Genomic DNA, 27,692 nt, shown 5'->3' with positions numbered 1-27,692 from the left:
ATACTTGCTACGATAGGCATCAAGTACTTTGTCACGCGTGAATTCCAGGTCAGGAAACTTAATGAGTTTTCCACGTGTATTCAGAGAGGCAGAAAGTGCGCTATCACGTTTCAGCCTATTCCGGAAAAGATAATGAGTTTACCACATGGACTCAGAGATGCAGGAAGTGCACTTTCACGCGTGAGTGCCAAATGGATAACTAAATGACCTTTTCATTCGGTATAAATTTACGCATGAATACCAAAGCTCAACCATCAAAGACTCGTTTGGTTAATGACCATCGCTATGGGTATACAGTACCTAATAATAGTTGCATCGAGGTCGGAAGTTCATTCTAAAATTAGACTATGAGTTCATTTGAATGATCTCTTGTTAAAACAGATACATGGTCATTTACTTAGTGGACGCCTAGGAGGAAACATCGTAAGCAAAAAAAAGTAGCCTTTTATTTTCAGTTAACGTTACACATTCCATAAAAGCTACCACAGTTACTAAAAAAAATGGGATAACTAATGTAATTTCACGTTTATCTGAACGTTGCGTAACTTGTCAATTCTTCAAAAACAATTTGAAACGGTGACGTCGAGAAAACGTATATTTGTTGACCTAGTATCAACGCATTAAAACAGCTATTTACCTAAAAACGACACCGCAGAACTTTCTAAAATTTGACAGTGTTTCAGAAAACATACTAATGTAAAACATATTCAGTTTTAATAAAAAAAATTGCGAATGGATATTTTTTTAATGCTGAGCGAAGCTATTTTTGTGGAAATTTTAGATAAAAACAAAACTCGTTTTTTGGCTCTCATTTTATTAAGCGAAAACGTAGAGCAATTCCGATTAAATCATCATCAAATAAAAATCTATTATAGTTGATTGTAAATGTGTAAATAAAAACTGGCGGCACTTTAGCTACCTACCCTATTTGTTTAGCATGTTACCAGAAACAGACATTTTTTGCCTAACCTTAACTCATTCTGCCCGCGCGACGCATTATTGCGTCGGCCGATTGTTATCTGTACACTGCGTGCCGCTTCTAGGCGGTGTTGTTATCTACATCTGGAAACCGCACGCCGAATACATGCGTCTTTACAGTAATAGCTCTGAATTCCGCGTAACGCTTTCAGTCGTCACATTTCATTGGTCTTAAACAAAATCTTTTGGTTCTTTCTAACAAATTGGACCAATCAAAATATTTTTGGTGCGTAAAATTTTTAGAACATAAATAAAACCGGACATTGTGAAAAAATGAATGCTTTCGCTGAAGAAAGCTGTAAAAGCTACCGTTGTTCAAGCTATAATTTGTTTATTTTTTCGAAGCCTGAAAATTACTAATGATTTTTTATATGATCGAAACATAAAAAATATAAGGTAAAGATGAATAAATAAATAGATACCAACGAAGATTCACTGAGCAATGGCAATTGAAATTAACGCAACCCAAAAATATAAACTTTTTCGCTCGCCGCTATGCGGCAAATAATGCCATCTGCGGGATTAAACAATTTTACGGCTAAATCGTTCTTACGTTTTATTACAATAAAATAATAATTAAATATTGTGCCAACATTTCATTCAAATATGTCAAAATTTAGCGGAGATAAAAAACAAACCCCAGCTACGGAACTAGAAAAGGCGTTGAGTATATTCTTTATAAGTACGGATCTAAACATTTGAGTGCGGAAAAAAAATGTAAATAATTGGGGATTGTTATAAAACACACTTCAGTAAAGACATACGTACATAAATACTGCACAAAAATAACGTGCAGTCATCATACCGATCAAAATGCAAGAAAATCTCATAAAATTATTTTATATTTTTCATACCGCGTGAACTTTGTCAAGTGTCGATGCACATTGAAAGGAAAAGAACTAAAATATTTTCTTTTACATATAAGATTAAACTATCTTGCACTCATGCACACCAGACCTTTCATTTTTACCTATGCGATATGACAATGCTCATGTGTGTACGAAAAAGTAAAATCATCTTCGTGGGTATCTATTTAATATTTATTTATTTGTTGTTAAACTTCAAAACTGTCTCTTGATCTATAGAATAAACTGTTAATAATAACTCAATCAATTTGACACTATAGAAACTCTACAAAATTGTTTCAAAATTCAAATTTTCATAAAGTTCATGTTTTCTAAAAATTAGTCCAAAATAATCTCATTTTCAGACTAGTAGTTTCTGTCTAAAATAGTTGAAATATTTACTTATTTTCATTTTATTACATCTTCATATCAAATACATACACTACTTTTATGAGAAATAACTTTATTTTGATGCGTTTTGATTGCCTTAGTGCATATAACTGAGTAAAATCGGTGTTAGAAAATGACAGTAATATGTATTTAAAATTATTTTTAAGAATTGTTCTTATTTGTTGTTTAAATCTGTGCATGATAAAATTTAGCATTTTATAAATGTTGTTTAGTCCAAACAAAATCTTACAGAGCTGCATGAAATTAGCTTTGTTGTGTAGCTACTTCAATTTGGTTTAAACATATTTATTTCCCAATATGTACATATCAAATGATTATTTACATACATAAATTCTGGATTGGACTGGAAGCCAGTAGGCTTATTGAAGTCCTCTCCATACATATAATCAATTTACACAGAGTCCTGGCGTAATCGAAATTATAAAAAGGAAATGCTCTCTTATATTGTATATGAGTTGATCTAAGTTATCGGAAAAGAAACATATCAAACTAGCAAAAACAAAGCAAAAGTATATTAATCAAAATCAAAATATAATGTAGATTTTAGATAAGTAAAGGAAATCAGAGAGTAAATGGACATGAAGATGAAGATAGGCGACAGGGTTTTTAGTTTTGTACAATAGTAAATTATCTAAGGAAGCGTTTCGATTTCTCTATATATCTGTGTACTGCAGAGAAGATAGTAATATTGTCTTCGTACGAGAGAGACTGGTCACCACAAAGGAGAACATTTAAAGATACATGGCAATAACTAGAAACTGTCTCCAGGAGACTCATTCGTAGGTCATTGTTAGTGGAGCAGGATATTGCAAAAATACTTCAGTTGATGATACAAGCATCAAATTTACAGGACAGTAACTACCTGGCATGCGCTTTAACATCAGATCAAGGGCCACTTAAAATAATGTCGTTTTCAAGATGGCCGCCGCAAAAACAAAATGGCCGCCATTTTGTATTTACTATTCAGTACTTTATTTGAGGCAAGCATGTGATACATTAAAACGATAGCATTTTTATGCTCCCAGCATCTACTGATGCGGAAGGCATATAGTAATTGTCCTGTCCGTCCGTCCGTCCGTTCGTTCGTCAGTCCGTCCGTCCATACGAGGTTAACCAAATGGGACCGTTTCGTCTTGCATCAATACCTCTTACTAGAATGACTTGATACTAATGCAGATGTAACATGTGACCATTCCTCATCTTCAGACATCACCTGACCTCAGTTTGACCTTGACCTTGACCTCATTTTGGACTTAGGTTGATTTATATGGGTCATCTCTTGGTTAACCAAATTGAACCGTTTCGTCTAGCATCAATACTCCTTACAAGAATGAATTGATACTAATACAGAATTAAACTGTGACCATTCCTCATGTTCAAACATCACCTGACCTCAGTTTGACCTTGACCGCGTTTTAGACTTAGGTGCAAAATCTATCGACAAGGATGCCACTGGGAGCATCAAACGTTTATTGAACGCAGCTCCTTGTTTTTATTTATACACTTTCGATTCAGTTTAGAACAGAATACCAGTCTGTAGTATTCATATTCTTTTAATTTGTAATCAGTTTTGTATGACTAAGCTCAAGGCTTTAGACATCTCAACAATTAAGTTTTTGCATACATTAAACTCAGATTACATTAAATGCAATAAATTAACATCGTTAGAAAATGCGACCACGAGGGGATAAAGAAATAGGACAGCGTGAGCACTTGCACAGTCAAGAGCAACATTTTCTTATAATGCAAACCTAAACAAACTATCTCTGTTGATATACTATACCCATGAAACTATACATATCGGAAATCGTGTTCTAACCGAAACAAAAAAAAATATGCATATACTTCATTTAGTCATTTTCTTAACAGCTGCAACATCAAATTGCTGTGCATAACAGACCTAAGTGGTGGCATTTGTAATTTCCAGTACAGGAAGTTCTTTTGCAGCCACACTTTTGAAGGACCTGGAAGTATTCAGCTAAAACCGACAATTCCATCCGATAAGGGATCCACACATTGTTCTGCTTCAGCCATCTCCAGTTTGACGGAGGCGGCAGTTGCTGCATGGTAACAGCTACTTTACCACAGACATGACCTGCCTGAAAAATCGCTCGTTTAATGAATTGTTTCAGAGCAATTTTTGTTGGTGGAATCGCATTATACGCTCTTTGTTTCCGAGCAAACAAATCAAGTCGAGGTTCATCCACCTTGCATGTCGTGCTTGATCGAGCATACAATATAACAAAAATGTTCTAATGTATCCATTTCCTACTCATTTATTGTGTATTTGGCAACACCGAGACTATGAAATACTTTGAACCGTAGTTGTTTCACAAACATTCCATTCCTGCCATGCAGATTTCTTGTCCTTGCCAACAAATGCAGAAACAGTGTCGCAACCGGTAAAAGCAAGAAACGATGGCAATGCCTTTGAGTGAGGACCAAGCAAGCAAGTCACAAATCATCAATACACTGCCATAACAAATACTAACTAATAATGGTAATTGTCCGGTTTCCTGTCAATGAGGCATGCTTTGCATGAACAAATATACAATTATCGGCTTCTTCGTGATTACATGGAGCAAGCGCATTTCTGTTTGTATCTAAATTGCAAACAATATCGGCACCTTTTGTTGCTATGATCATTTTATTGGTTTGCACAGTTATCATTATATCCCGAGATATCTGGGGGCTATTCTGGATTCCGGTCCGTCCGTCTGTATAAGGAACTTTTCTGCGCTATTTCTCAGCAATTACTCGCCAGTTTTCAATCAAACCTTGTCATTATTATCAGTATAATCCTTGCGTGTATCAGTGCTATACACTGGGCACGTTAAAGAACCAGGATGTCTATTCGCAACGAGCCAGGCTAAATTAGCCGGACAAGCCTGTATCTGATTTCTGATCTCTCTGTCGTGAGGGCTTTGTCTCACTCTGTCCCTCTGGTCAGTTCGCTCTGTGTCTGTACTAGTAGAGGATGAATTATGCGCCCTGTGTGGCTGCATTTGAACTACGTGAAATTGATCATGAAAAGGGCGCTATATAAATCTGGTATAATAATAATATAAATCTGGTATACTAATAATAATAATAATAATAATATTAATAAATTACATATAAAGCCAAGTTGCGCATGTGCGAAGCGGGTTCCATGTGGATGATTTTTCACTTAGTTATGGCCCTTTATTTTTCTTTTTTATATGTATATGGAAAACTTGTCCGCGCTATTTCTCGGTCATCATTAGCGAAACTTTTATCAAACCTTGCAATTATCATTGGTACAAAGTCAAGTTGTACATGTGCAAATCATGTTCTGTTTTAATCATTTTTCAAATAGTTATAGCCCTTTTAATTTTTTTTTCTATATATGTATATGGAAAAAATGCCCGCGCTACCTATTAGTCCTTGTATGCCAGACTTTTTTCACACCTTATTACTATTATCATTGGTACCAAGTGTAGTTATGCATCCGCGAAACACGTTCCATTTGAATGATTTTTGACTATGTCGTGGCCCTTTATTTCAAATACGAACATTGGATTTTTTAACATACTTTATATGTTAAGTATAACTAGTTGATGACCCTTGGTGATATAACAAAATAAAAAAGAGGAAACCCACAGGTCTCCAAACACGACATAAACGAAAATGTAGCAGGCTTGATTTGATTTGTGGTTATGGAGCCTCATATCACAGAAACTGCCAAAAGACAAGATTACAAAGAAGATTACATGGTCCCTTGACCATGACCTTGACCAACTGACTTCATTTCTTCTTTTTTAAGATATTGCCATAAAATTCGAACCACTTGTATAGTTTTGAACAAACATTTCAAAACTGACTTTCAGTGACCTTGATCTTGACCTACTTTCTGCTTTTTAAGGTACAGCAGTTAAGTTTGGAGATCTAATACAGTTTTGCACAACATTTTTTTGCGTCTTTGTACATTTTCTCCCAGTACAATATACAAAGCAATGTATCATATTTTCAATAACCTTGTTCCTCTGACAATAAGCTAATGTCTGGGCTATTAATCACCATTAGTGATACGTCTTGTTTTATCCGCACGAAAATTAAATAGTTTATTTTTATTTTTAACGCATCTAAGTAAGCTATTCCACAGTTTAGGAGGTCTTCTATTAAACTCTTTTTGATAGTATCAAGAGTTTGAAACAGAACATAAACAAAAGCACAGATACTTAAACTTACAATGATATATGGTATCTGTTAATACAAAGTGTGTACTATTATAATTTGAAGGCCAAGGCACTATCCTTTTACCGCCTTCAATATATATTTTAACATTTTGCTGTATGGGATACGACTTGTTTTGATTTTTTTGATGCTATTCCTACACCTAGAACGATTGTTCATCCAGTGACATGTAACTCCTGTGCGATCTGTATTACATCCGGAGGACTGAAGCACCGTTCTTCTTGGCTCGGCTTTCCTCAGATGACAGATTCCGTCTATTCGGAAACCACTCTTCAACCATCATGAGGGCGGATCAAAGAGTATTTTGTAGATTTTATACACGTATTGAAGTTGTCACTGAACCCAAGTTGAGTTACATGACATTATGAACTATATCAGTGTGCCCTTGTAGTGTTTGTAGTTCGTTCTATAGAATCATTACACATATCATTTAATTAAAGATTTTGTTTCAGCTGATAAGCAATGGTTCAGTATTGCCATGATTTTGAGACTGCTTTTCAGTGAACCAAAGCAAGAAATGAAGGATGGAACAGAAAACAGATTCAAAAGAAGAGACGTCCATATAAATCATATTAGCTTCTTTCAGGCCAATATCATAATAATATGCTTTCAAGTTTATCTGGGACCAGGATCTAATCAATAGCTGATGGTTATAGCACTGAAAGTAGAAAACTCAAACTTGGCCGTGATAAGAACAGTATCTAAAAGTCATTTTAAAGATGGCGACCTTCTTAAATGGGTCAATATTTGGAAAAGGCAACATTAAAAATAAATATATCAGCTTATGGGAACAAATTGATAGGGAAAACATGTTATATCCCAACAAATATGATATTTTAGAAACTTACAGATCCTGATTATTTGAAATATGCCTCAATTCTGGCAGCCATTTGAAATTTGGAGGCCATCTTGAAAATGGATGATTCTTAGGTGGCCCTCGATTATTTTTGAATCTGGACCATATGATGAACAGTTCGTGTAGATTTCATACTTGTATCATCAAGTGAAGTATTTTCTTAGATTTTCTCACTAAGCTGCTCCACTATGTACCTTTCACAGTGAAGGAAGTAATGATTAGCGCTTTCAGCGTAGCCACAAGTACAGTTTGGAGAGTCAATAATGTTCTTTGAATAAAGATCTTGCGAAAGTGAACTACAGTTGGTACGTAACCTAGAATGTAAAACCTGAATTTCTCGACTCCCATAATAATAATATTTAGGAACATATACAATATTCAAGTTGAGGTGGTGTTTAAAACTAGATAGTGATTCAGCTTCCCGAGTAGGTCGTGGCAATTCATTGAAAAGACGTACAGTTGAAGGAAGAAATAAGTTTTGATAAAGTGTTGTGCGTGCACGTGGAACTTGTATGTCGTCTGCGTTGCGGAGACTGTAATTAGACCTGTCTTCTACGAGAGGCGGCACTAAATATGACAAGTATTCAGGCGTAAGGCCTTGTTTCATTTTATAAAAAAGAATTAGTTTATGTTTACTTCTTCTATCTTTCAATGTGTCCCAGCCCACTTCTTTCATTAATGTCTGGATAGAAACTAATTTAGTAGTACCGGTCATATTGAATTTTTTCTAGTTCATCGGACTCTTCAGTTGTACAGTTATCAAAAAGGACATCTGCATATTCAAGTATTGGTCTTATATAACTAATATACATTGTTTCTAATGATTTCCGGTCTAAAATGAATTTGAGTTTCCTCATTACATTTAGTCTATTGTAAGCTTTGGATTTAATGTATTCAATATGTTGGTTCCATCGAAGATCATTAGAAAATAGTACACCTAAGTGTTTGTGATTTTGAACTTCTTGAACGATTTGGTTCTGCATTATGATTGGTGGATGGGGGAACTGGTGTATTTTTCTTGAAAAGAGAAGACATTCAGTTTTCTTTGGGTTAAATTTAACCAACCATCTTGCAGCCCACTCAGAGATTTTCGACTGATCAACATTGAGTGTATTTGCCGCTTCTTGTTCATTTTCAACGATGACATAAAGACTTGTGTCATCAGCAAATAGACGTATATTAGCTCCGATGTCATGTACGATGTCATTAATGTACATCAGGAAAAGTAAAGGGCCCAGAATGGACCCCTGAGGTACACCAGCATTAATAGAATTCCAGTCAGATTTTGCACCACATATTACCACACGCTGCCTACGATTTGAAAGATAAGATGAGAACCAAGAGTTCAGACGACCAGAAATTCCAAATAACTTAAGCTTATAGAGTAGACCAGTATGCCAGACACGATCGAATGCTTTACTGATATCACAGAAGACAGCCCTGATCTCTTTGCCGGAGTCAATTGCATGAGTGAATGTGTCGTAAAGATAAACAAGTTGATTGACTGTGGAATCCCTTGGCACAAAACCAGATTGTAAAGGTGTAAGAAGATCAATTTACTTACAAAGAGTGCAAATTCCATACCTATTAACACATATTTGATGTGATATGTCATTAATTAATAACAATATCCCAAGCAAAAAAACTACAAAATCAATGTTATCTCTCAAAACACCTCTAGGTATTCAGGGGCAGATTGGCTTATCAGCTTCCTAGGTGGCTGAAAGATAAATATCACCAGGGTAGAAGTGGAGATAACACTTTAGGACAGAATGAGTTAAGGGTCATATCTTCACATTCACGTCATTTTTTTTCAGCGTCGAAAACTGTTACTGTAGTGATGCATAAAAGGTTCTTATAGCCACAAAACGGCACGGTAAAACTTTCTGGTTTTTACTACATATTTACAGGACGTATTAGTGTAAAACATATTCAATTTTGGTAAAAAAATTACGGATGGATTTTTTTTTAATGCTGAGCGAAGCTATTTTTTGTGGAAAATTTAAGTAAAAAGAAAACTCGTTTTTTGGCTCTCATTTTATTACGCGAAAACGTAGAGCAATTCCGAGTAAATCATCGTCTGGAGTTTCATGTCAGCTTTCATTTCATGTATAATTTATGGGTTTACGTTAAAAAATATTGCCGGTACAATAATTTCATGGCAGATTTTGTCCCCGTATATCTGACGTCAAAAGTGCGCGAAGTGGTCATGTTTGCGACGTCATGGAAACGTCACTGATGCATTAAACGTATAAATATACACAGATCTAAATCAGAAATATCTTCCAGTTTTTGTTGGTACCAGTCAATAACGTGGGCTCTGAAAAAAAGTTATAGTGTGGTTCCTCCTTAAATAAAGCTTTATGTTTTTAACTTAAAAAGTGATACATATTTTACTTTAGATTAGTAACATTCTTTGTTTTTTAATATAATCTGTTTTAAGTTTTAAAAAAATGTATTTGTTCATTTAGGTCTGAGATGAATTTATATTGTTCAATATAATTAATATTCTATTTGATTTTCTTGAAATATTTTGTTTTCGTGTTATCTCTCCGTCTAGGGATGAGCACCTGACCCTCAATGTGCGCGACCATGCCCTAGATAGGTATACGAGTCAGCTCCGTATACTTCTGGGAGACATTTTCTATTCATAGTACATAAAGTCCTTTTCAGTATGACAGTCTTAAAATAGATTTTTAAAGCTGCTTTCCACACTCTAATTAAATTTCGTTATTAAAAAACATAATTCTACTTGTACGTGGTCTAATAATTCTGGTTTCAATAGTGAAACATTGATAATTGTTTAATTCGGCGTACTTTCAAAGATTTCAATGGTAAACTACTAAGTGTCGTCGACGACACTTAACAGTTATAAGATAACCACTTTTTGGCCAACAGTAACAGAAACAGCAGTAACACCGTTTGCAAACACTAACGTTTATTGGTCGACGGAGCTTAAAAATGTGCGGCACAGGTTCCTTTTCAGGGAATATATAATACAATTCATCATACATCATTTTACAGATATTTAAAGATATCTACTGTCTTTCAAATTTATTGTGGCCCAGGTTTTTATCTCTGGTATGATTTAGGTAGTTCATTCAATCTTCTACCTTATGTCTTCTATGAGAATGCCGTTAGAAGTACTTTCCCAAAAATAGAACATTGCGTGTTCAAGCATTTGAAAGACAATATAAATACCTTTAAAATGGTGTACAGTAAGTGGTGTCATATTCCCTGGCTTAGTAATTATCTGCTCTTCATTATGTTCACTAACGGCGTTTCTCCATTGACAGCTACATACAAAATTGATTAATACACTTTATTCATTCTCAAAGTATGCGCGTTGCCCCACATGCATTTAAAAAAAAAATAACATCACGTTTAAATTCATGTATAATAAATTGTGTCACATTCCCTGACAGTTTGTCTTTAAGCTGTTGAATATACCCCCAACGAACATTTACATTGCATATAAGGCCGTATATTAGAATATTCGCCGTTAAGTACCTAATTTCTTTATCCAGAAGCCTTACTGTGCGCTAGGGCAGCCCTTTTGTTACTGTTTGCAAGCTAAGTATGCGCTCTTTTGATTATCATATCACATTCTAAAAATAAGTTTCGGTACCCCGAGGAAAATAAGCCATTACAAAGTAACAAAATGGAATTTAGATAAAATAATTGCTATTTGCATAGTCTGAAACCATAAAGAAAATATAGACAAATGATAAGATTGCTTGCGATTCTATGGAAAGTAGCTTTAATGATCGTTTCTATTTATAACATTGTGAAGTCATTCTTAAAATAAAAAGATGATGTTATTCTTAAAATAGAATTCAAAATGGCCGCTGCGCAATGCGTCATTCTCACGCATGCGCAGTCGTGGCGCCCAAGAGGCGTCTATACTACTAAAATAAATGTTATATTTTTTCTCTTTCAGGTAATTAATAACATCTTTCCGTTTTCCCCTGTCACCTAGTCCAAAGTTGTCATTATAAAGTTAACATTAAAATAACTGTTTATGAAAAGACATAGAACAATCGAATAACAAACCAGACACATGATACAGATACATAATAAAGCACAAAACAGTATCTGGTTTTATCAATTTTATGTTTTAATCACTTTTCATTGCCTACAGCAGCTATTGAACTTCGATATTAAGTAATATTGTATATTTTAGTTCCTTCTTCATGTTTTAACTAAATATTTTCATTAGGCATTCACAAATCTGTGCTAAGCAGACAATTTATTTTTGCTTCAGTTCTACCCCTTCCAAAGAAAAGACATAATTAACAATCAAAACATATAAGTGGTTCCTATAAAAACATTCGGAGGAAGGAAATCATGCAAAATAAACAAGTTTGAAATGTGTATTATTATATATACATTGTATACATTGTCAAAGGCAAATATGTGTTAAAGTTCAGACGATGTAGGTAATTAATTTGAATAAGATAGAACTGAGATAAACACATAACTCTAAATCTGGAAGAATGACGGTGACAAAGCATTTATTTTTATTTGCGTTTTTCTCTCCAATAACAGGCTAACGAAAACTTGATTTTCTTAACAGGAGATAAAAATCGGGGAATCGTTCATTCAAACTCCGCAATGATACGGTGTCCCTGCATTTTCATGGCCATAGCGACAGACTAAATTTTACCGAGGCAATTGAGTACGCGCGTTTGTTCATGGTTGTTGGGTATTTGAGTGGTAAGGCAAAGCGACGACAGTCAGAGGGGTTAGTTAGACAGGTTGTGTCCCACACTCCCCCATAGGAGGGTTTATGGGGGACCCCCCAAGAAAAGTAGGATATTTGATAAAAAACACACTTTGTTGCGCTGTTGTTGTAATTTTGTTATAATTAAAAGGGGAAAAAACATTACCCTTCAACTCCGCGATCTACCCCGGGTACTTATACCGCTTTGCGGTTCGTTTGTAATGTGTCTCTCTTGCGATGGAGGTCACAAGACCTACTTTTTGAGGGGTGTCTGTATAATATACTTCTTGATGAAGCTCATTCGAGTAGAATTAAATGTAAAAATGTTCAAACCATTTTCGCTATAATGTTCCGTCTAATGTTGCTCTCATGCTGAAAAGGACATTTGTTTTCTCTAAAAATGTCTTCTTTCACTCACAACAGAGGTAAGTGCAAAATATGTATCAAATCATCAATACATTATTTGTGGCGTTAACTTAGAATTAAACCTCATGAGGTTAAAAAGAACATTAAAATAGATATTAGTTGATGATTACAGCAGTAATGAAGTTTCACCAATTAATCTTGAAACCACATAACCCCGTGGCATTACCTGTCGTCTGCATATAACGCTTCAACAACAATTTAGCGCTTAATATTCTTTAAAATTAGTGAAAATAAACCACACCGTTGCCCCTTTGATAAATGATATCAACTAAAATGATAAATAATTAAGTTTCAAGTGATTTTGCTTTTGGCACCAACAAATTCATCGTTTTTTTTTCTCGTTTTTTTTTTAAATCTAAACTATGCTTTGAAATCAGATTAGGTCTGGGAAAAATGAATTTATATTGTAGGGTATTAAACATAAAATCGACAGAAAACGTAGGATGTAAACTTTTCTTTAGATTTTTTTTTTTGGACGGGTTGTAAGTGCCCAAAGACGGAATAATTACGCGAGGAGCGCGAATTTCAATTCGGGATCCGAATGTTAAACGAATGCAAAATGCAATCCTATGGTGAATGTTTGGTAATAGCTATTTGGTACGTTTAAACACGCCTATTTTATAACATATATAGGGGATCAAGGCGTAGCGTAACTTATTCTGAAGCTATTCAGCGGGAGGATGTGAGAAAGGGAATCCACTTCTCTTTGTGCAGGTCAGTTGAATCTCCTCAAGGGCGAAGATTCTTGGAAAAGAAATGGAACACGTAGCTTCTTCGGAAAGCGACCGGCCAGTTTGACCGGAGTAGATCTATAATGCACAGGGATGGCACGTAACTCAACATACTAACATACTATAATATATAACAGAAATTCAATAAATTCAATAAATAAAATTTAAAGGCTGAAGAGATGAAGTGTAAGATGAAATAAAGATTCAAAGAGACTTTTGTCACACATTTTATTTTAAACTGCGATACAGGTTATACATTACATCCTGCAATAGCGGTCACCACAGGTATTAATTAAGCAGCTATTCTAGTATCATAAATTTTTATTAGTAGAAAATACTCGTACAATTTTGAAGGAATAGTAAATATATAGTGCAACAAGCGGTTTCTGTCTCTTAATTAATATCATTAGAAAGCAGCTGTCAACAGATTTTTCTTTTCTCGTTTTGTTTTACAAATGCAATGACGCTGCAGTTTATGTGCTTATAACGTAGTAATGTGATCCAAGCAACTGAAACGCGAAATACTTGCTTTGCGGCATTCATTTCGCTATTTACATTTAAAAGCAATTTTCCATTGTATTGTTAATTCTTTTTTTTTGGAATCTAGCCGCAATGTTTCGATTATGCTGCAAATGTATCTGATATGATATATTGAATTTTATACACAGTAAACATATTTTGACCGCCATTATATCTGATAAATCTTTTGAAGATTACTAAAATTTCTTCATTGACGTGTCTGAAGGTTGAAAGGATCATGAAAGGATATCAGATTATGTTTATCTGTCATCCACTTTTTGCAATAGTGGTGAAACGTATTTCGACATAAACCAGTATGGTATCATCTGCTTTTGAGCACGGTGAACATATACAGTGAAATTAAAGTTCGCGACTACAATAGAAATTATTATATGAATGACAGTTGTGTAATATTTACTAAGCTGCAGGATTAGGAGTACCAAAATCTGCAAAAGGTAAATATAAAACATTTATTTTGACCGTATCCCATAGTTTCAGATTTGCATATGAAACCGAATTTTATCATTCGCTGAACTAGCTTTTGAATAACATTAAAAAGTGGAACATTTTTTAAAACTGAACGACAGAAAAATCGAGACCTTATTTATATATTTTTAAACAAGACCTCGTAAGTAGGATTTCGATGCAATAATTCGCGCAATGATTTGTAACAGTATATGTGCAAACACCGGCCTGATGCTGAGCCTGGGGAATATTGAAAACACTAATATGAAATGCGCACTTTGAACACCTGTAGTTCGATACTGACATATCTCACATACGTCACACAGTTGTGACGTCGTAGATATATGCTATAGTTTGTTCCATAGATTTTATAACACATATATTCGAATAATGGTCTGCGGGCCAGTTTCTGTAAGTCCTCTAGGTTTTCGATTTCGTAACCCAGAAATTAGGCAAAGGTTCACCCATTCTAGCCATTAGTACATTCATTCCGGGGTAGTTTAAGACCGGATGTCGCTTTCTACCGTATGTCAAACAAAAACAGGTAGGCTTCTTTTAAAAAAGAAACAAAGGAGAGGTCCAGTGTTGCTCCTTTTAAAGTTATATCAGACACATAGATAACAATTATCATCTAATTATTGTCTCTGGTTATATGGTAGGTTGTGCTATAGACGAGTTTCCCTGCAAGAGGTCACTGTGACCTATTAGGGGTCCAAACATTTCCTAGTTAATACTGAATTTCATTTAAAAATGTTCAAAAGCTACTATTGCAATAATTGTACACTGAACTTGGCCCTGGTGAAATCTGCCAAATTAGCATCTTACCATTTATGCGAGAACCTCAAAAGCTCTTAAGAAAATCCCAATCGAACAGACGTCTGCCGGAAGTAAAAAAATATATCATTCTTTTTTTTAAATGTATTTTTTTTTCAGAGATTTTTATTGTTAAGTACTTTTTGAAAAAGAAATTCCAAACATTTTATTTGTTCTAGTTTATAACTTAGCTTGTAAGGTATATAATACATTACGTCGAATTGCCACCTTGTTTTGATCACGTGATTAATATCTCCGACTATCGGGTGGAAGACACAGAAGCTCAGAAGAACTCTTCTTATTCCGGCAGATGTAATAACCTACAAATCACATGCTGTTTCTCGATAAATCTAACTTTTTATTTTGTGTTTCATTCAGAAAGGTTTGGTGTACCAATAGTTTCCTTCTATTTAAGATGTCAAAGTAAGCTTACTTGTATGATTTTGACTTTTAGTTGATAAAGATACTTTAAAATGTAACATACGTAACAGCCGCCACTCAAATTTTCCACCTTGAAGAATTAGCAACATTGGAAACACTCACACAATTGCATTGTATGTTTTTGATTTCAATAAATAATGTTTACTGAACATGCAAACATGGCCGTTTTCATTTTGTTGGACTTAACCCTGTTACTATTCTCAAATATAGGATGTCGACAAACTATAGTAAAACAATGATGCCTCTTTCAGCATTACTGTAAAAAGCATAGATTACCAATTTGTACGGCTTCTGCTTCAAACATAAATAGCATATTGATAATAAACAGTACACTTGGTTACAGTGTGTGTGCAGTCTAAATACTTTTGACTTTCATTCAAACGAAATACAGAACATGAGGGTATCTAAAAACAGAATATACGTTACCTAGGTTTTGAAGTTCACTTATTCAGTTTCATATTTCATACATTATTATTATTATTCCAGGCTAATGCATAAATCATACACCAACTTCATTAGTTTTTATACCATTACAAAGATGACAACATACGTTACGAAGATTACACAGAACATTAAGTAACATTAAAGGTAGTATAGCTTTTGGGGTTTAGATGGACTGTGACGGTTTAAAGACAGAGGATGTTATATTTTCAATGCGTTGTTTTGATATTTATGAGAGGTAAGATTGTACTAATACCCAATGATAACGTGATTCCCGCCGAAACGCGAGGATGAGTCTAATTTATGATAACTGATGTAATAGCAATTCATAATGCTTGCACATTACTTGACAAGCAGATATCCACTGTGTATATGGCAACATGGCTCTGTTGGGTAAAATGTAGACAACAACTGGATATAAGCGAATCGTTTTATGGGTTCGAATCCTCATTAGTTTTTTTTCAGATTTTATTTTGTTTTTCCAATTCGTTTTCATTTTAGCTTCCGTATTTTTGTTTCTTTCACGGTTTGTATTTGTATATATGTCTTTATATAACATGATAGTATGTTCGTTATATGTATGGCTTGAGTGCCTGCATTTAATCAATATCATCTTTGATATATAATAAACTGCCATACCGCAGTAGATACCTCTCTGTTATGAGCCCATGGAGGAATCTATTTTTATGCAAAAGTGAAATAAAAATTAAATGTCGATGCTGAGTTTCGAACTCACATGGCAAAAGGTTTGTTGAACATAGACAGTATGCTTTACCACTGATTTATTCTTAACTGGTACAAAAATCTAGAAATATTTAGATTGTAACATTTTAGAAAAATGTTGAATGCCCTTTGTTCCATTTTAATCTGTTTATAGTCATGTTTGTAAATATCAAGTTATCGTTGGGGCATAGTATATATTACTGAAATTATCGGTTTATATGCATTGCGGAGTTGCTGGTGTAATTCCTAATGTAAATAACATTTTGAAGTTATAGAACATCATACATATGCAGTACAACTAGGTAGTGAAACAAATTAATTCTGGTAAAACATGTTTCTTCAAGTAGTTCTGTTTCTCTGACAATAGTGATTTTCAAATATCACTTGAACTCTGGGGCGGAATCACTGAACTATCATATTACATTTCCTTAACGAAAGCGAAGATGGGACTCCTTGTTCATATTGTGGAAGTGGTATCAATGTTGTCAATTCTGAGCTCTTAATAAAATTCAATTTCTACTTTTAAAATTATTAACAAACTCAAACAAACTAGTTCTTTCAAAAGACGATTTTATTCAAATGTTACATATAGATGATCTCAGTATGGAACTGAGATTAAAACATCAAGTCCTAGAGGGCGTGGACGGTAGCATGCATTGCCACTACCGTCCATAAACAGGCTCAATCAAACCGAGCCTGCAACATTTTCGTTCTTGTCGTGTTGAGCGACCTGTGAAGTTTCTATTTTTCTCTATTTTATTATCACAGCAGCGTTGTTTGTGCCGTCTGGCGGCCGTAAAAAGTCTCTGCTTCTGAAGTTTCTACTTTTCTCTATTTTGTAAGTACCTTTATCTAAATTCGGTAACGTATGTTTCAGAATTACATATGAGGACATAGCCTGGGAAGCCGTTGATAATATTTGTGCTTTGTCAGAAGAAATATTACATAATATCTATGCATTAAAGATCCGACTTAATTTGCGCTAATTAGTGTTAATTGGCATTCATCGAGTTTCTGATATTATCAACGCCTGGGGAAATCTGAAGGAGTTTCCATGTCACTACTGACTATCGATTTTCTATAATTCGCCTAATTAACATTCGGCTTGTTTGAAACGAAAACGAGGCAATGCTGCCGAATTTTGGAATATTATCCAGTCAATTCGTCAATTTCGTAGATCACTAGGTCTGCATTTATATAACATCTTGATGACGCAAACTTAATTTACTGACATATTTAAAAGTTATTACAACATGCTGGAAAAGCTATGGGAAGTACAAACTGGTATTTGTCTATGGCCCGGAAATGTTCGGAAACCTTCGGAAGAACACGATTCCGATCTGTCTTTTCCGTGAGAATTCTGTTTCTATTTTTAGCCATGGATTATTGCTTTCAGAAGTTATCGTTCTTTATCAAACACCCGCATATATCGGGTGTAATATAGGTGGCGCTGCGGTCGGAAAACAGGTTTCACCAGGCTGTCAATTTGCAGGTAGAAAAAAGTTAGAAATTGTCAGACTGGATTCCCAGGCTAATGAGGACACATTATAACCCCAATGTACACCACATGACAGAAATATGCCCCAAAATTTGTTGCGAGGGGTTGCTAGAAGTCTCTTTTTGGCATTAATTTCAGAATAAGTTCATCATACATGCATACATGCATATTGTACACAATTAGAAGTGCTTCGGTTGCCTAAATTGTAATTTCTTGCAAGCGACGAAAATCAGGATCGATCCCTCTACGGCAACATGCGATATACCGAATGAGATATATACTTTCGAATTAAAAAAGATGTACTTCCGGCACGTGCACTGAACGTCTGACTTGGGATTTTTGGAAGAATACGATTTTTCCTTGTGCCTAATAAGCGTCCACATAACATGTCCGAATCACAACGTCTTGTACATCAGTGCAAATATGGGCAGTGTTGTTTTTATTCCAAAATCTACATTTAAATTGATAAGGAATCGATCCTGCGTGAAGCGACGAAAATCGGGATCGACCCCTCTGCGATAATGTGTCCTTCGGTCCGTGCCGTCATTAGACAGTTCTTTTCAAATGTTTAGTTTATTCATATATAACTGTATATATATATACATATTCTATTCATATACATACAACAAGCATACATAAATACATCAATGTAAATATACAAAAGGGTTAGGCCAGAAGTTATAACAACATTATCTGGGACCCTCAAATGTTTTCAAATGTTATTGGATGAGTTGAAGTCGGACCGATTCCCGATTGAGGCAGTGCCTTATTTCATTTTATTAACAAAGACTTAAACAAAGTTAAAAGCATGTTCAGTCGTATTTATTTTGTTACCAGTATATTTTTGGTATATAAAAGATTTTGTTTTTATCTTTTTTTAGAAAACAAGGCTTCACTAATATGTTTCCTTTACGTAGTTAATCTTTCAGAATTTGCGAGGGTCGTGTGTTCAAATCCCACACTCGGAAAGTTTTTTTTTCCCAATTTTGTGACGATATTTCCTTTTGAAACTGAACAGGATTTAATTGCAAACAATACTAACTAGAGTTTCGATCACGAAAATAAATACATAGTACAACATTTCAAATGTAGGAGAATGAAAACTGAAGCAACAGCTGAATTTACCACACTCTAAATTATATTAGTACTCTTTAAAAACAAAGAACATATAGAAACGGAATGCTCGTGTAAAAATCATTCTGATCAAGGAAGAGTTATTTTAAAAAGAAATCAGTCATAGGTATTTTAAATTCATGTGGTATTGTTGTTTTAATGAAAATTTTTATATCGTAAGTATTATTATGATTATGATATATTTGTGTTTCCCTCAATGCCATTAATACCAGAAAAGCATATGTATGCCACTGTCAGAACTAAAAATAAATGTACTTGCACCCATAATAAATACTGCGTTAGTGTGTCATCGAATAGGAGAATGTCTTATTTTGTGTTGGTCAGTTAAACAACGAATAATGTCGTTATGTATTTGAAAGCTTTATATTTAATAAAATCCTTCACAACAACGGCAATAAAATTTCAAGTTTCAATTAACGATTTGTACATGTATAATTAGTTATGAAGATATCGGAATTCATACAATGCATTACGTATTGTATTTTCTGACACCCTGGGAACTCATCTGTAGATTACTGTTATTGTTTCTAAAAGTATTAAAATAGTGTGCTTCAGGTTGCAGATTCTGGGAGCAATTTTCCTAAAGGATGTATCTACCCGTTATATGAACATCTAATTTCATTAAGTTCATTGTCTTGCTGTGTTTAGTTGATATCTCTAGTTTTCAATCTTTTGACAAATGATACTAAACCCGTGCATTTTATCAGAACCGTCGTAAACTACAATTATTTCGGACATGTACAACACACTTCATAGTCTATGCTTTGTTGAAACATTTTTGTACCATGAATTTGTTTACCTGAACAAAACACCGCGGGTAAAGAGCATAAGTAAATGCATGAGAGTTACTCACGAGATCTAGGCTTTAGAATTTCCAAGTGTTTAAACAGTTTTTAACAACGTACTGGAGTCAGATCATTGAGACCTTTTCTTTGATGTGTAGTAGATAAAATCAATCAGATAATGTACTAATGTCAAGATTTACGTGGTCTAAAAATTTGACAAACACCTACAGTAATAAATAGAACTGTTTTAAAATATCTCGGCTTTGTAGTATTTACTACACTTCACCATACGTAGATAATTGCATTACAAGGAGACAACTGATTATAATATAAACATCGCAGGAGGTGACAAAATAATTGCAGCCGTTTTTCAAATGCAGCACAGTTATTTTGGGAGACCAAAATGATAACCAAGCACGTCATGGACGAATGTAACCCTGAAACTGGCAGTGTTAGGGGGTGATGTTACTTTCAATTATTTCTGTGTTTCTTAAATGAAATTCCTTTGTTTTTGCACGCTTAACAGTATAAAACGCAGACTGTTACATACATTGCATTTTATCACATAATTGTAATGTAGTGGTATCATCTATTAACATATGGCACTGACTGTTGTGAAAAGCTTTCAGAACGTCTTTAAAGATCTAATACTGACAGATATTTCCGGAAAAAAATCAATGCATATAATAAATAAGTAGCGTGAAGTTGAAAGTTTGTTAACTGTATACATTGAAAGACCAAAAATAAACTGTATATTTTGAGTGATGCTCCTGAATATTATAATATTCTCAATTTTGTATTTCTATTTATCAAATCATTTTATTAACATAGCAATAAAAGCGAAATGGTGAAACGATAAGCCGGACAAGATATCTGGAAATATTGATATATAACATCGTCTTGTGAATGTGAGAACATCTAAAAGTGGTAATATAATTAATTAATGATCAACATTTTTATTTCACTAATGAGCTTAAAATGTCGAAAACATAGTTAGATCAGTGATACTGATTTAAAACTTGGTGTGTTTGTACTACGAGTTGCATACAGGTTAACCGCAGTAAATGGCGAATATACACACTCAGAATAGGCTCAAATTTTGAGAGATGACTAAATTCAAGGTCAGGATTAACGTGGTATTGTTATATTGAACTGGGGAATTCCCCGGTTTGTGGCGTATCACCGGTACGTTGGTGTGTATTCATACGAAATTACCGAGTTAGTTGAAACAATATTTATTTTCATTATTAATTATACACAATGTCAAACAGTTTTATATAGCAATAAATAATAACATGAACATAGCTTTCTAGTCTAATGATATGTAAACAAGCCTGTAGAGGCTTATATTAATACAGCTCTTTGAAAGTTTGTCTTGCGATGTTTAGTGTACGACTACTTAAGCAAACATATTTTGGAGAGTAGAGAAGAAAAAAATAAATAATAGACCATCAAAGAAGAGGGGACAAAAATATTGTTGGGTCACATTAATACTTCAAAGATATTGAATGCAGAATGCTACTCGTCTTCAGAAGACAGCATATAAGTAAGTTAATGAGTTCGTGGATCAGACTACGATGTGAATCGCCCAGTAGCGAGGATGTATTTCTGTACTGTTGAAAAGACAAGAGCATTATTATCAGTAGAAAGATTTTCCGACCCGTATATCAAGTTTTGGTACGTTACAGGACTAGGTAAAGTTGCATAGAATCTTTGTCTTTGAGCAGAATATTTATAACATCCGAGAAGAAAGTGATTTACAGTTTCGATTTCACCACAAGAGCAATAGGGTGATTCAGTAATTGATTTTCGGAAAAGGTCATGATTTAAAAAACTACATCCTAGCCGTAGTCTTTTGTGAAGAACTTGTTCATTTCTTGTACCATGATAATAGTAAGAGTGAGTTTTTTGGCAGTTAATTTTTTTCCCATTTGAGTTCAATATTAAGTTTTTCAATGCTACATAATTTTGTTGCACCAACCCGTTACAATTCTCTCTGCCTCAATTTGTACGGATTCAATATTTCTTTTTTCTTCTATGGTACAATCGTCTCAGACAGAGTCACTGTATTCTAGGAGAGGTCGGATAAAGGATATATATAACTGTTCAAGAGACTTCTGTTAAATATAAATTTCAAAGATTTTGATATTCCTAATATTTGCCATGCTTTAGCTGTGGTTGCTGTGATATGTGACTGTCATTTCCCATTGTTGTCAAGAGTAATGCCAATGTGTTTATGATGTTCGACAGCTTTGATTGGAATATTGTTCATTGTTAAGACTGGGTGATTCACTTTGGTCTTTTTTCTTGAGATTAGGAGTGTTTCAGTTTCGGAAGAACAAAAATAGAGAAAAAAGGATAAAGCGGTAGGATCCATAAAGGACGAATTTAACAATGTTACATATTTCTAGAAGCAGAAGTAGAAATTACCCAGTTGGCAGCGTTTACAAACCCACACTCTCTCTCACACGCATATACGCACACACACAGCAAATACACAACGAGTAAACGAACAAATAAAGGAACACAGTGGGACACTGAATTTATTCATTGATTCCAAAAGACCAGTAAATATAACAGCACTGAGTCCCAGGTACGAAGTGACTTTTTACAGCCACCACACGCTTTCAGTTCATTCTTAAAAGTAGTCAGTGAAACAAACATACATACATGCATATCAATGCTTAACGAAATTTGTTATGTCGAAGAGGCGGCATAACTTTGTGACAGAGTAAAACCCAGAGTTATGAAGCGTTTTCATTGCATGTTAGATCATAACTTTAAACAGGTGTGTGAAGTTTTAACCCAATAATTCTACTAGTGGTTAATGAGATACCAGCGCACACACAAAGCAGTTACAAAATGCTAAATCGGAAAAGGGGCATAACTTTAAACAACCGCGTACTAGAGTTATTGAATATGTTTGCTAAATGCCAGGTCATCACAGTGAACAAATATGTTTCGTTTCAGTACAAAATATTTTCAAATCGGGACGCACAATCCGAGAAACGGATGCGTGCAATTGCCCTGCGTATTCTCAATCTCCTTTTGGAATTGGCAAACTAATTTGTTCGTAGCGTTTGCTATTAAGCTAGTGGTGGAGACGGCAAACAAACGTTTTTAACGGGGGCATAGTTTCTGTTCAGTCACTTGTCAGGATACGAGTTATATGACCCAGAGAAGTGCCTACACCTTTAGTAGATTGAACAATATAATGGGTCTAATTGCTTAGGTGACTATGTATTAAAGAGGGATGATTTTAATTTTAGTATTGTAAATTTTCCCCATTTGGATGGGGATGTACCTCAGGCTACATCTTATGAGGTATATATTTCTCAATTAATTCGGTTTGCCAGAGCGTGTAGTCATGTCAAGCATTTCAATGAACGTAATCAATATATTACAAGTAAACTTCTTCAGCAAGGCTACCTTATTACAAATTGCGTAAATATTTTGCTAAATTTTACTATCGTAATTCTGATTTAGTTTTAAAATTCAATAGTAATTTAAAGACACTTCTGCGAGAAGGTATTTCTAAACCCGTTTTTTATGGGGATGTGGTTTACAAACTTCGTAAGATCTTGGGTCATGGTAATTTTCCAAATGTATTTGGTAAAATTATAAAAACGTTTTATAAAAATGTTACGATCCAACTGTTTTAGAGACATAACCGCATGTTTAGTGGTTCAACCCGTTTTACAGTTGGACCTACGCATCCCTCTTTGGATGGTGTCTGGCGCGAAGAGGGGGAGGACTCTATGATAAGCAGTTTTTAAATCCTACCAGGACTGAACTGTTTTGATATCTGTCTTCTGGCCTGTTTCGTCGGGCCCTTAAGGGTGTTTCTCTTGTTGCTCTGTCTTCTGAAAAGGCATTGAGTACATACATTTTTGGTTCTAAGGGTTTGCTTTTTATATATATTTTTACACGAGCATTTTTGTGTTTTACATGCCATGCCTATTTGTTTCCATTACGTATGTTAGAGATTCACCTGGAGGGGATTACTTTTATTTACGCTGTCCCGTGTCTTTGGAACATGGTGGGGGTAAGAGTGAGGTTGGTTGCGCACCATAAACCGGTTTAAGCTCCCCAGTGGTGTTTTTGCCACTGACCGTTCCAAGGCGGTGCCCCACTGTGTTCCTCTGTTTGTTCGTTTTGTCCTAGTGTGTTGGCTTTGTGTGTGCGTGCGTGTATGTGTGTGTGTGTGTTTGTGGTCTACGTGCTGTGGGTTTCGTTTTGGGGAGGTTGCGTTTTTGGTACGTGGCATTCCCTGTTTGATATTTGTCTTTGTTTTTAGACTGGCTGACAAACTATGTAGAATGTCCTTTGTTAAAATGTATAGCTGGTGAGACCAAATATCTCGTATATGAAAATTTCCGCTGGCTACCTTTCCTACATGATTCGTTAATGATTTCAATTATGAGCTAGATAATTTCAGTGATCAGGCAATAAAACACTCAATGTTTCAAACTAACAATCTTCAATTAACGATATCTGCTCAAATTCCTATAGGCTGGAGATATACCTGACTTGTTCTTTCGTTGAAGTTCCCGCCAGTCAATGTCTTTGAATCAACAACATACGAGTCCTTTCGCATAGATGCTCAGATATTCTCTTAATTAAAGCTGCAACTCTTGCCCTGACTCCTGGATGCTCAGCGCCTATATGCTATCACATGTAGCATTCAAATATCATATAGATATAACCCCGATGCCTTGGCTGAACCTCGTCTATAAGCTGGAACTCTTCTACCATCTCAGTAGATTACCAAACACTATGTCTCTGTGTCTCAGCTTTCCGATGCTCAGCTTATATTTGCTATCGTCCATAGCATTCAACTATCGTAAAACTCCTATGCGCTGGTCTTATAGCTCAAAACCTTGTTAAAATTCTGCAACTCTTCTTTAGTCTTTGAATGTCCAACGTATTCTCTTTAATAATTTATCCGCCCTGACAGCGTCGTTGCAATAACTTTCTCAAGGAACTGGGATAAATTATCAGTTGAATCCTCAATGTGTCTATATCAATCGCTGGATACAGAATGAAATCTCTGTCATTTATCTATCTATTGATACCTTAGCAGAAGTGAGATATTTGACTGGTGCTATTTAGGACTTGTTTCTGATTGGTTCAAATTAGTGTATGGTATTTGCAACAGGTAGTTGCTTTAACAGATAGTTGGTTCCCTTTAACTATTGTAGCGGCAGGGTGGCCATTTTATAAATTGCGTGCATGTTTTGTGCTTAAATTAATGGCAAGATCAGGATTCTCATACAAGAATGAAGAAAGTTATGAAAACGAACGTTTTACACCATCCATTAAATATAGCATGCCAAAATCATCAGTTTTGCACCTTTTGAACAGCCGGCAATGATCCCGCTGCAAGAACCATGCCCAATTTTTATTGCATTTCTCAATTTAATAGTCCTTACTGAACTTCTGGATATGATCGGAATGGGGGCCTATCTAGCTCAGTTTTTCACAAAAAAAAAAAAAAAAAAACGAAAATGTTCCAGAGAATCAATCAACAAGCACAGAACCATTCCATGATTTGAATTTTTCCGCGAAAAGGTGTTTCACTGATTCATACAAAGCTAGCAGCAGTTAGTTTTACAACTGACATCAGAATTTTACATGTATCGGCTGTATAAATTTTCTAAAGAATTAGCAATCATTATCTCTCACCTTAATTTACAGACATCCAAAATCACGAAGTTCTAATTAAAAGAAATTTTGACGGGTGCCAAAAGTCGAAGTGTACCCTGCTACCTATATAAAATAATGTGTAATACTGGCATCCAGCTATCACCATAAATAACCCAAATCAGCCATAAATGACCAAAATTATATTAGTTACAGCAACTACAATTATAGTAATGATAAAACGAATAAGGAGTGAATCACTATCTGTGCTTCTTTGTTACATTAGTAATATGTTTAATATATAAATTATTCTGACACTAAAATTAAGTGCTCCAATAATCCATGACTTTGCTCAACAATTCTTTGCTCAACAAAACTCATCACATCAACTTTTAGAAGTATAATAGTTTAGGACTGAGGTTTTACCAAGCCCTGTTGGCATGTATTTCATGAGCCTCGGGGTGTTTGTATCTGAATGATGTCAACATGCCTGATATTACATTTTTGTCCTTATTTCTTAAACACATAAAGAATTGTTATAATCATATCTATACAATTATTGCAAACAGTCGTTTACAGGTAGAGTTAACGCGGTGATTTCGTCGTATAAAATTATGTCAAGGCTACCTTTGTAATAAACAAATATTTTTACCTATGTATGAAGAACTACTCTGGTTTCTTTATGAATCCGATAATTTATACACCATATTACATTATTACATAATATTATGCATCAAATCATACATGATTTTCAATGAAATGCGCACCTATTATGCTACCATATCATGTTGCAATAGAATAAAGGAAACCCGGTTCATCTGTACAATTTGTGACAACCAAGATTTTCATTTTTAAACCAATACAGTTTACATAGAAACGGTTTTCATTCAACGAATAGTGATATCATATCACTGCAATGACATGAATGATCATGCACAAGTAGCTGAACATTGAAACAAATGATGAATTAATAATCACTGCCAATTGATAGTAGTTGATGCTAAATTGTAAGACATGGCAAATTCTACAATACAATACAATACAATACATACAATTATTATTTAGAGTCGGCAAGACATAATAACAGGAGACATAAGCTCGAGAAGAGCTTTTGTAACCGACAGCTATAACATATATTAAATGAACAAATAAAAAGAGCTGTAAGAAAAGCATACATATAAAAAGCATATACATCACGCAAAAGCAAAGGCAAAGCAAAGCATATTATTTTACAAGCAAAACAAAGTAAAAACTAAGTGGACTATGCTAATCAGTCGAGAAGCCACTCAGGTACACTCCTTTCCTGACCAGCAGGATATTAGATTTCTAAAATCATTAAAATTATTTGTTTGCTGAAAGGTGTCAGGTAGGGAGTTCCACAATACAGGGGCAGCATACCTAAAGCTGTTTTTACCGAACTTAGTTATTATTTTATTATTATTATACCAGATTTACATAGCGCCCTTTTCATGTTCAATTTTACGTTCGAAGACGCTTTACATAGTTGTACTGACCTGAGGTACCTGTAAAAGATAAGAGTAAAATAATTTAGAGTATCTAAAATAATGTGATGAATTCGAACGTTTATTTATTAGATCAAATAGAACTGGAGGTACCAAATCTTTTAACATTTTAAAGGTGTCTATAGCCATAGTTCTTTGTCTTTTACAGGCAATGATGGTAATTTTGCACTAACTAGTAGCTGGTCATAAGTACTTACATAATCATTACATACAAATCTTAAGGCTCGTTTTTTTTTTCAATATTTTTTAGTATTTGTAACATTACAGAAATGCCATGATAAAGGACAGAAATTAAAATTTGATAAGATAAAAATATGGAAGATTGTAATCCTATTTAATTTACTGAGATGTTTACCACTTCTTTTTAGAACATTAATTTGTTGTGTAGCCTTTTTACAAATTGTAGTTATATGTCGATCAAAGGTCAAGTTAAAGTCAGTTTCCACACCAAGTAATTTTACTACATCATCACATTTAATTATGTTGGATTTCAATCATGCGTCCTCTTACCTACAGATATCG

General features: G+C 34.5%; 1 protein-coding gene across 5 annotated transcripts in view; it reads left to right on the top strand.

Annotated features, from left to right (window-relative positions):
- Window positions 1-13,909: 13,909 nt before the first annotated feature.
- Window positions 13,910-27,692, top strand: part of LOC128555474 (guanylate-binding protein 2-like) — a 57,930-nt gene continuing 44,147 nt past the window's right edge. For 2 of the 5 annotated variants that reach the window (XM_053537802.1, XM_053537780.1), the window contains exon 1: window positions 13,913-14,159. The gene's annotated coding sequence lies outside the window, so the exon portion shown is untranslated. Of the gene's footprint in view, window positions 14,160-27,692 lie in introns of all 5 variants that reach the window. The other 3 variants (XM_053537795.1, XM_053537800.1, XM_053537785.1) reach the window with 3 other exon arrangements.

This window comes from Mercenaria mercenaria, chromosome 1 (assembly GCF_021730395.1).
Source record: "Mercenaria mercenaria strain notata chromosome 1, MADL_Memer_1, whole genome shotgun sequence".
NCBI lineage: Eukaryota > Metazoa > Mollusca > Bivalvia > Venerida > Veneridae > Mercenaria > Mercenaria mercenaria.
This window is presented reverse-complemented; position numbering and strand designations above follow the sequence as displayed.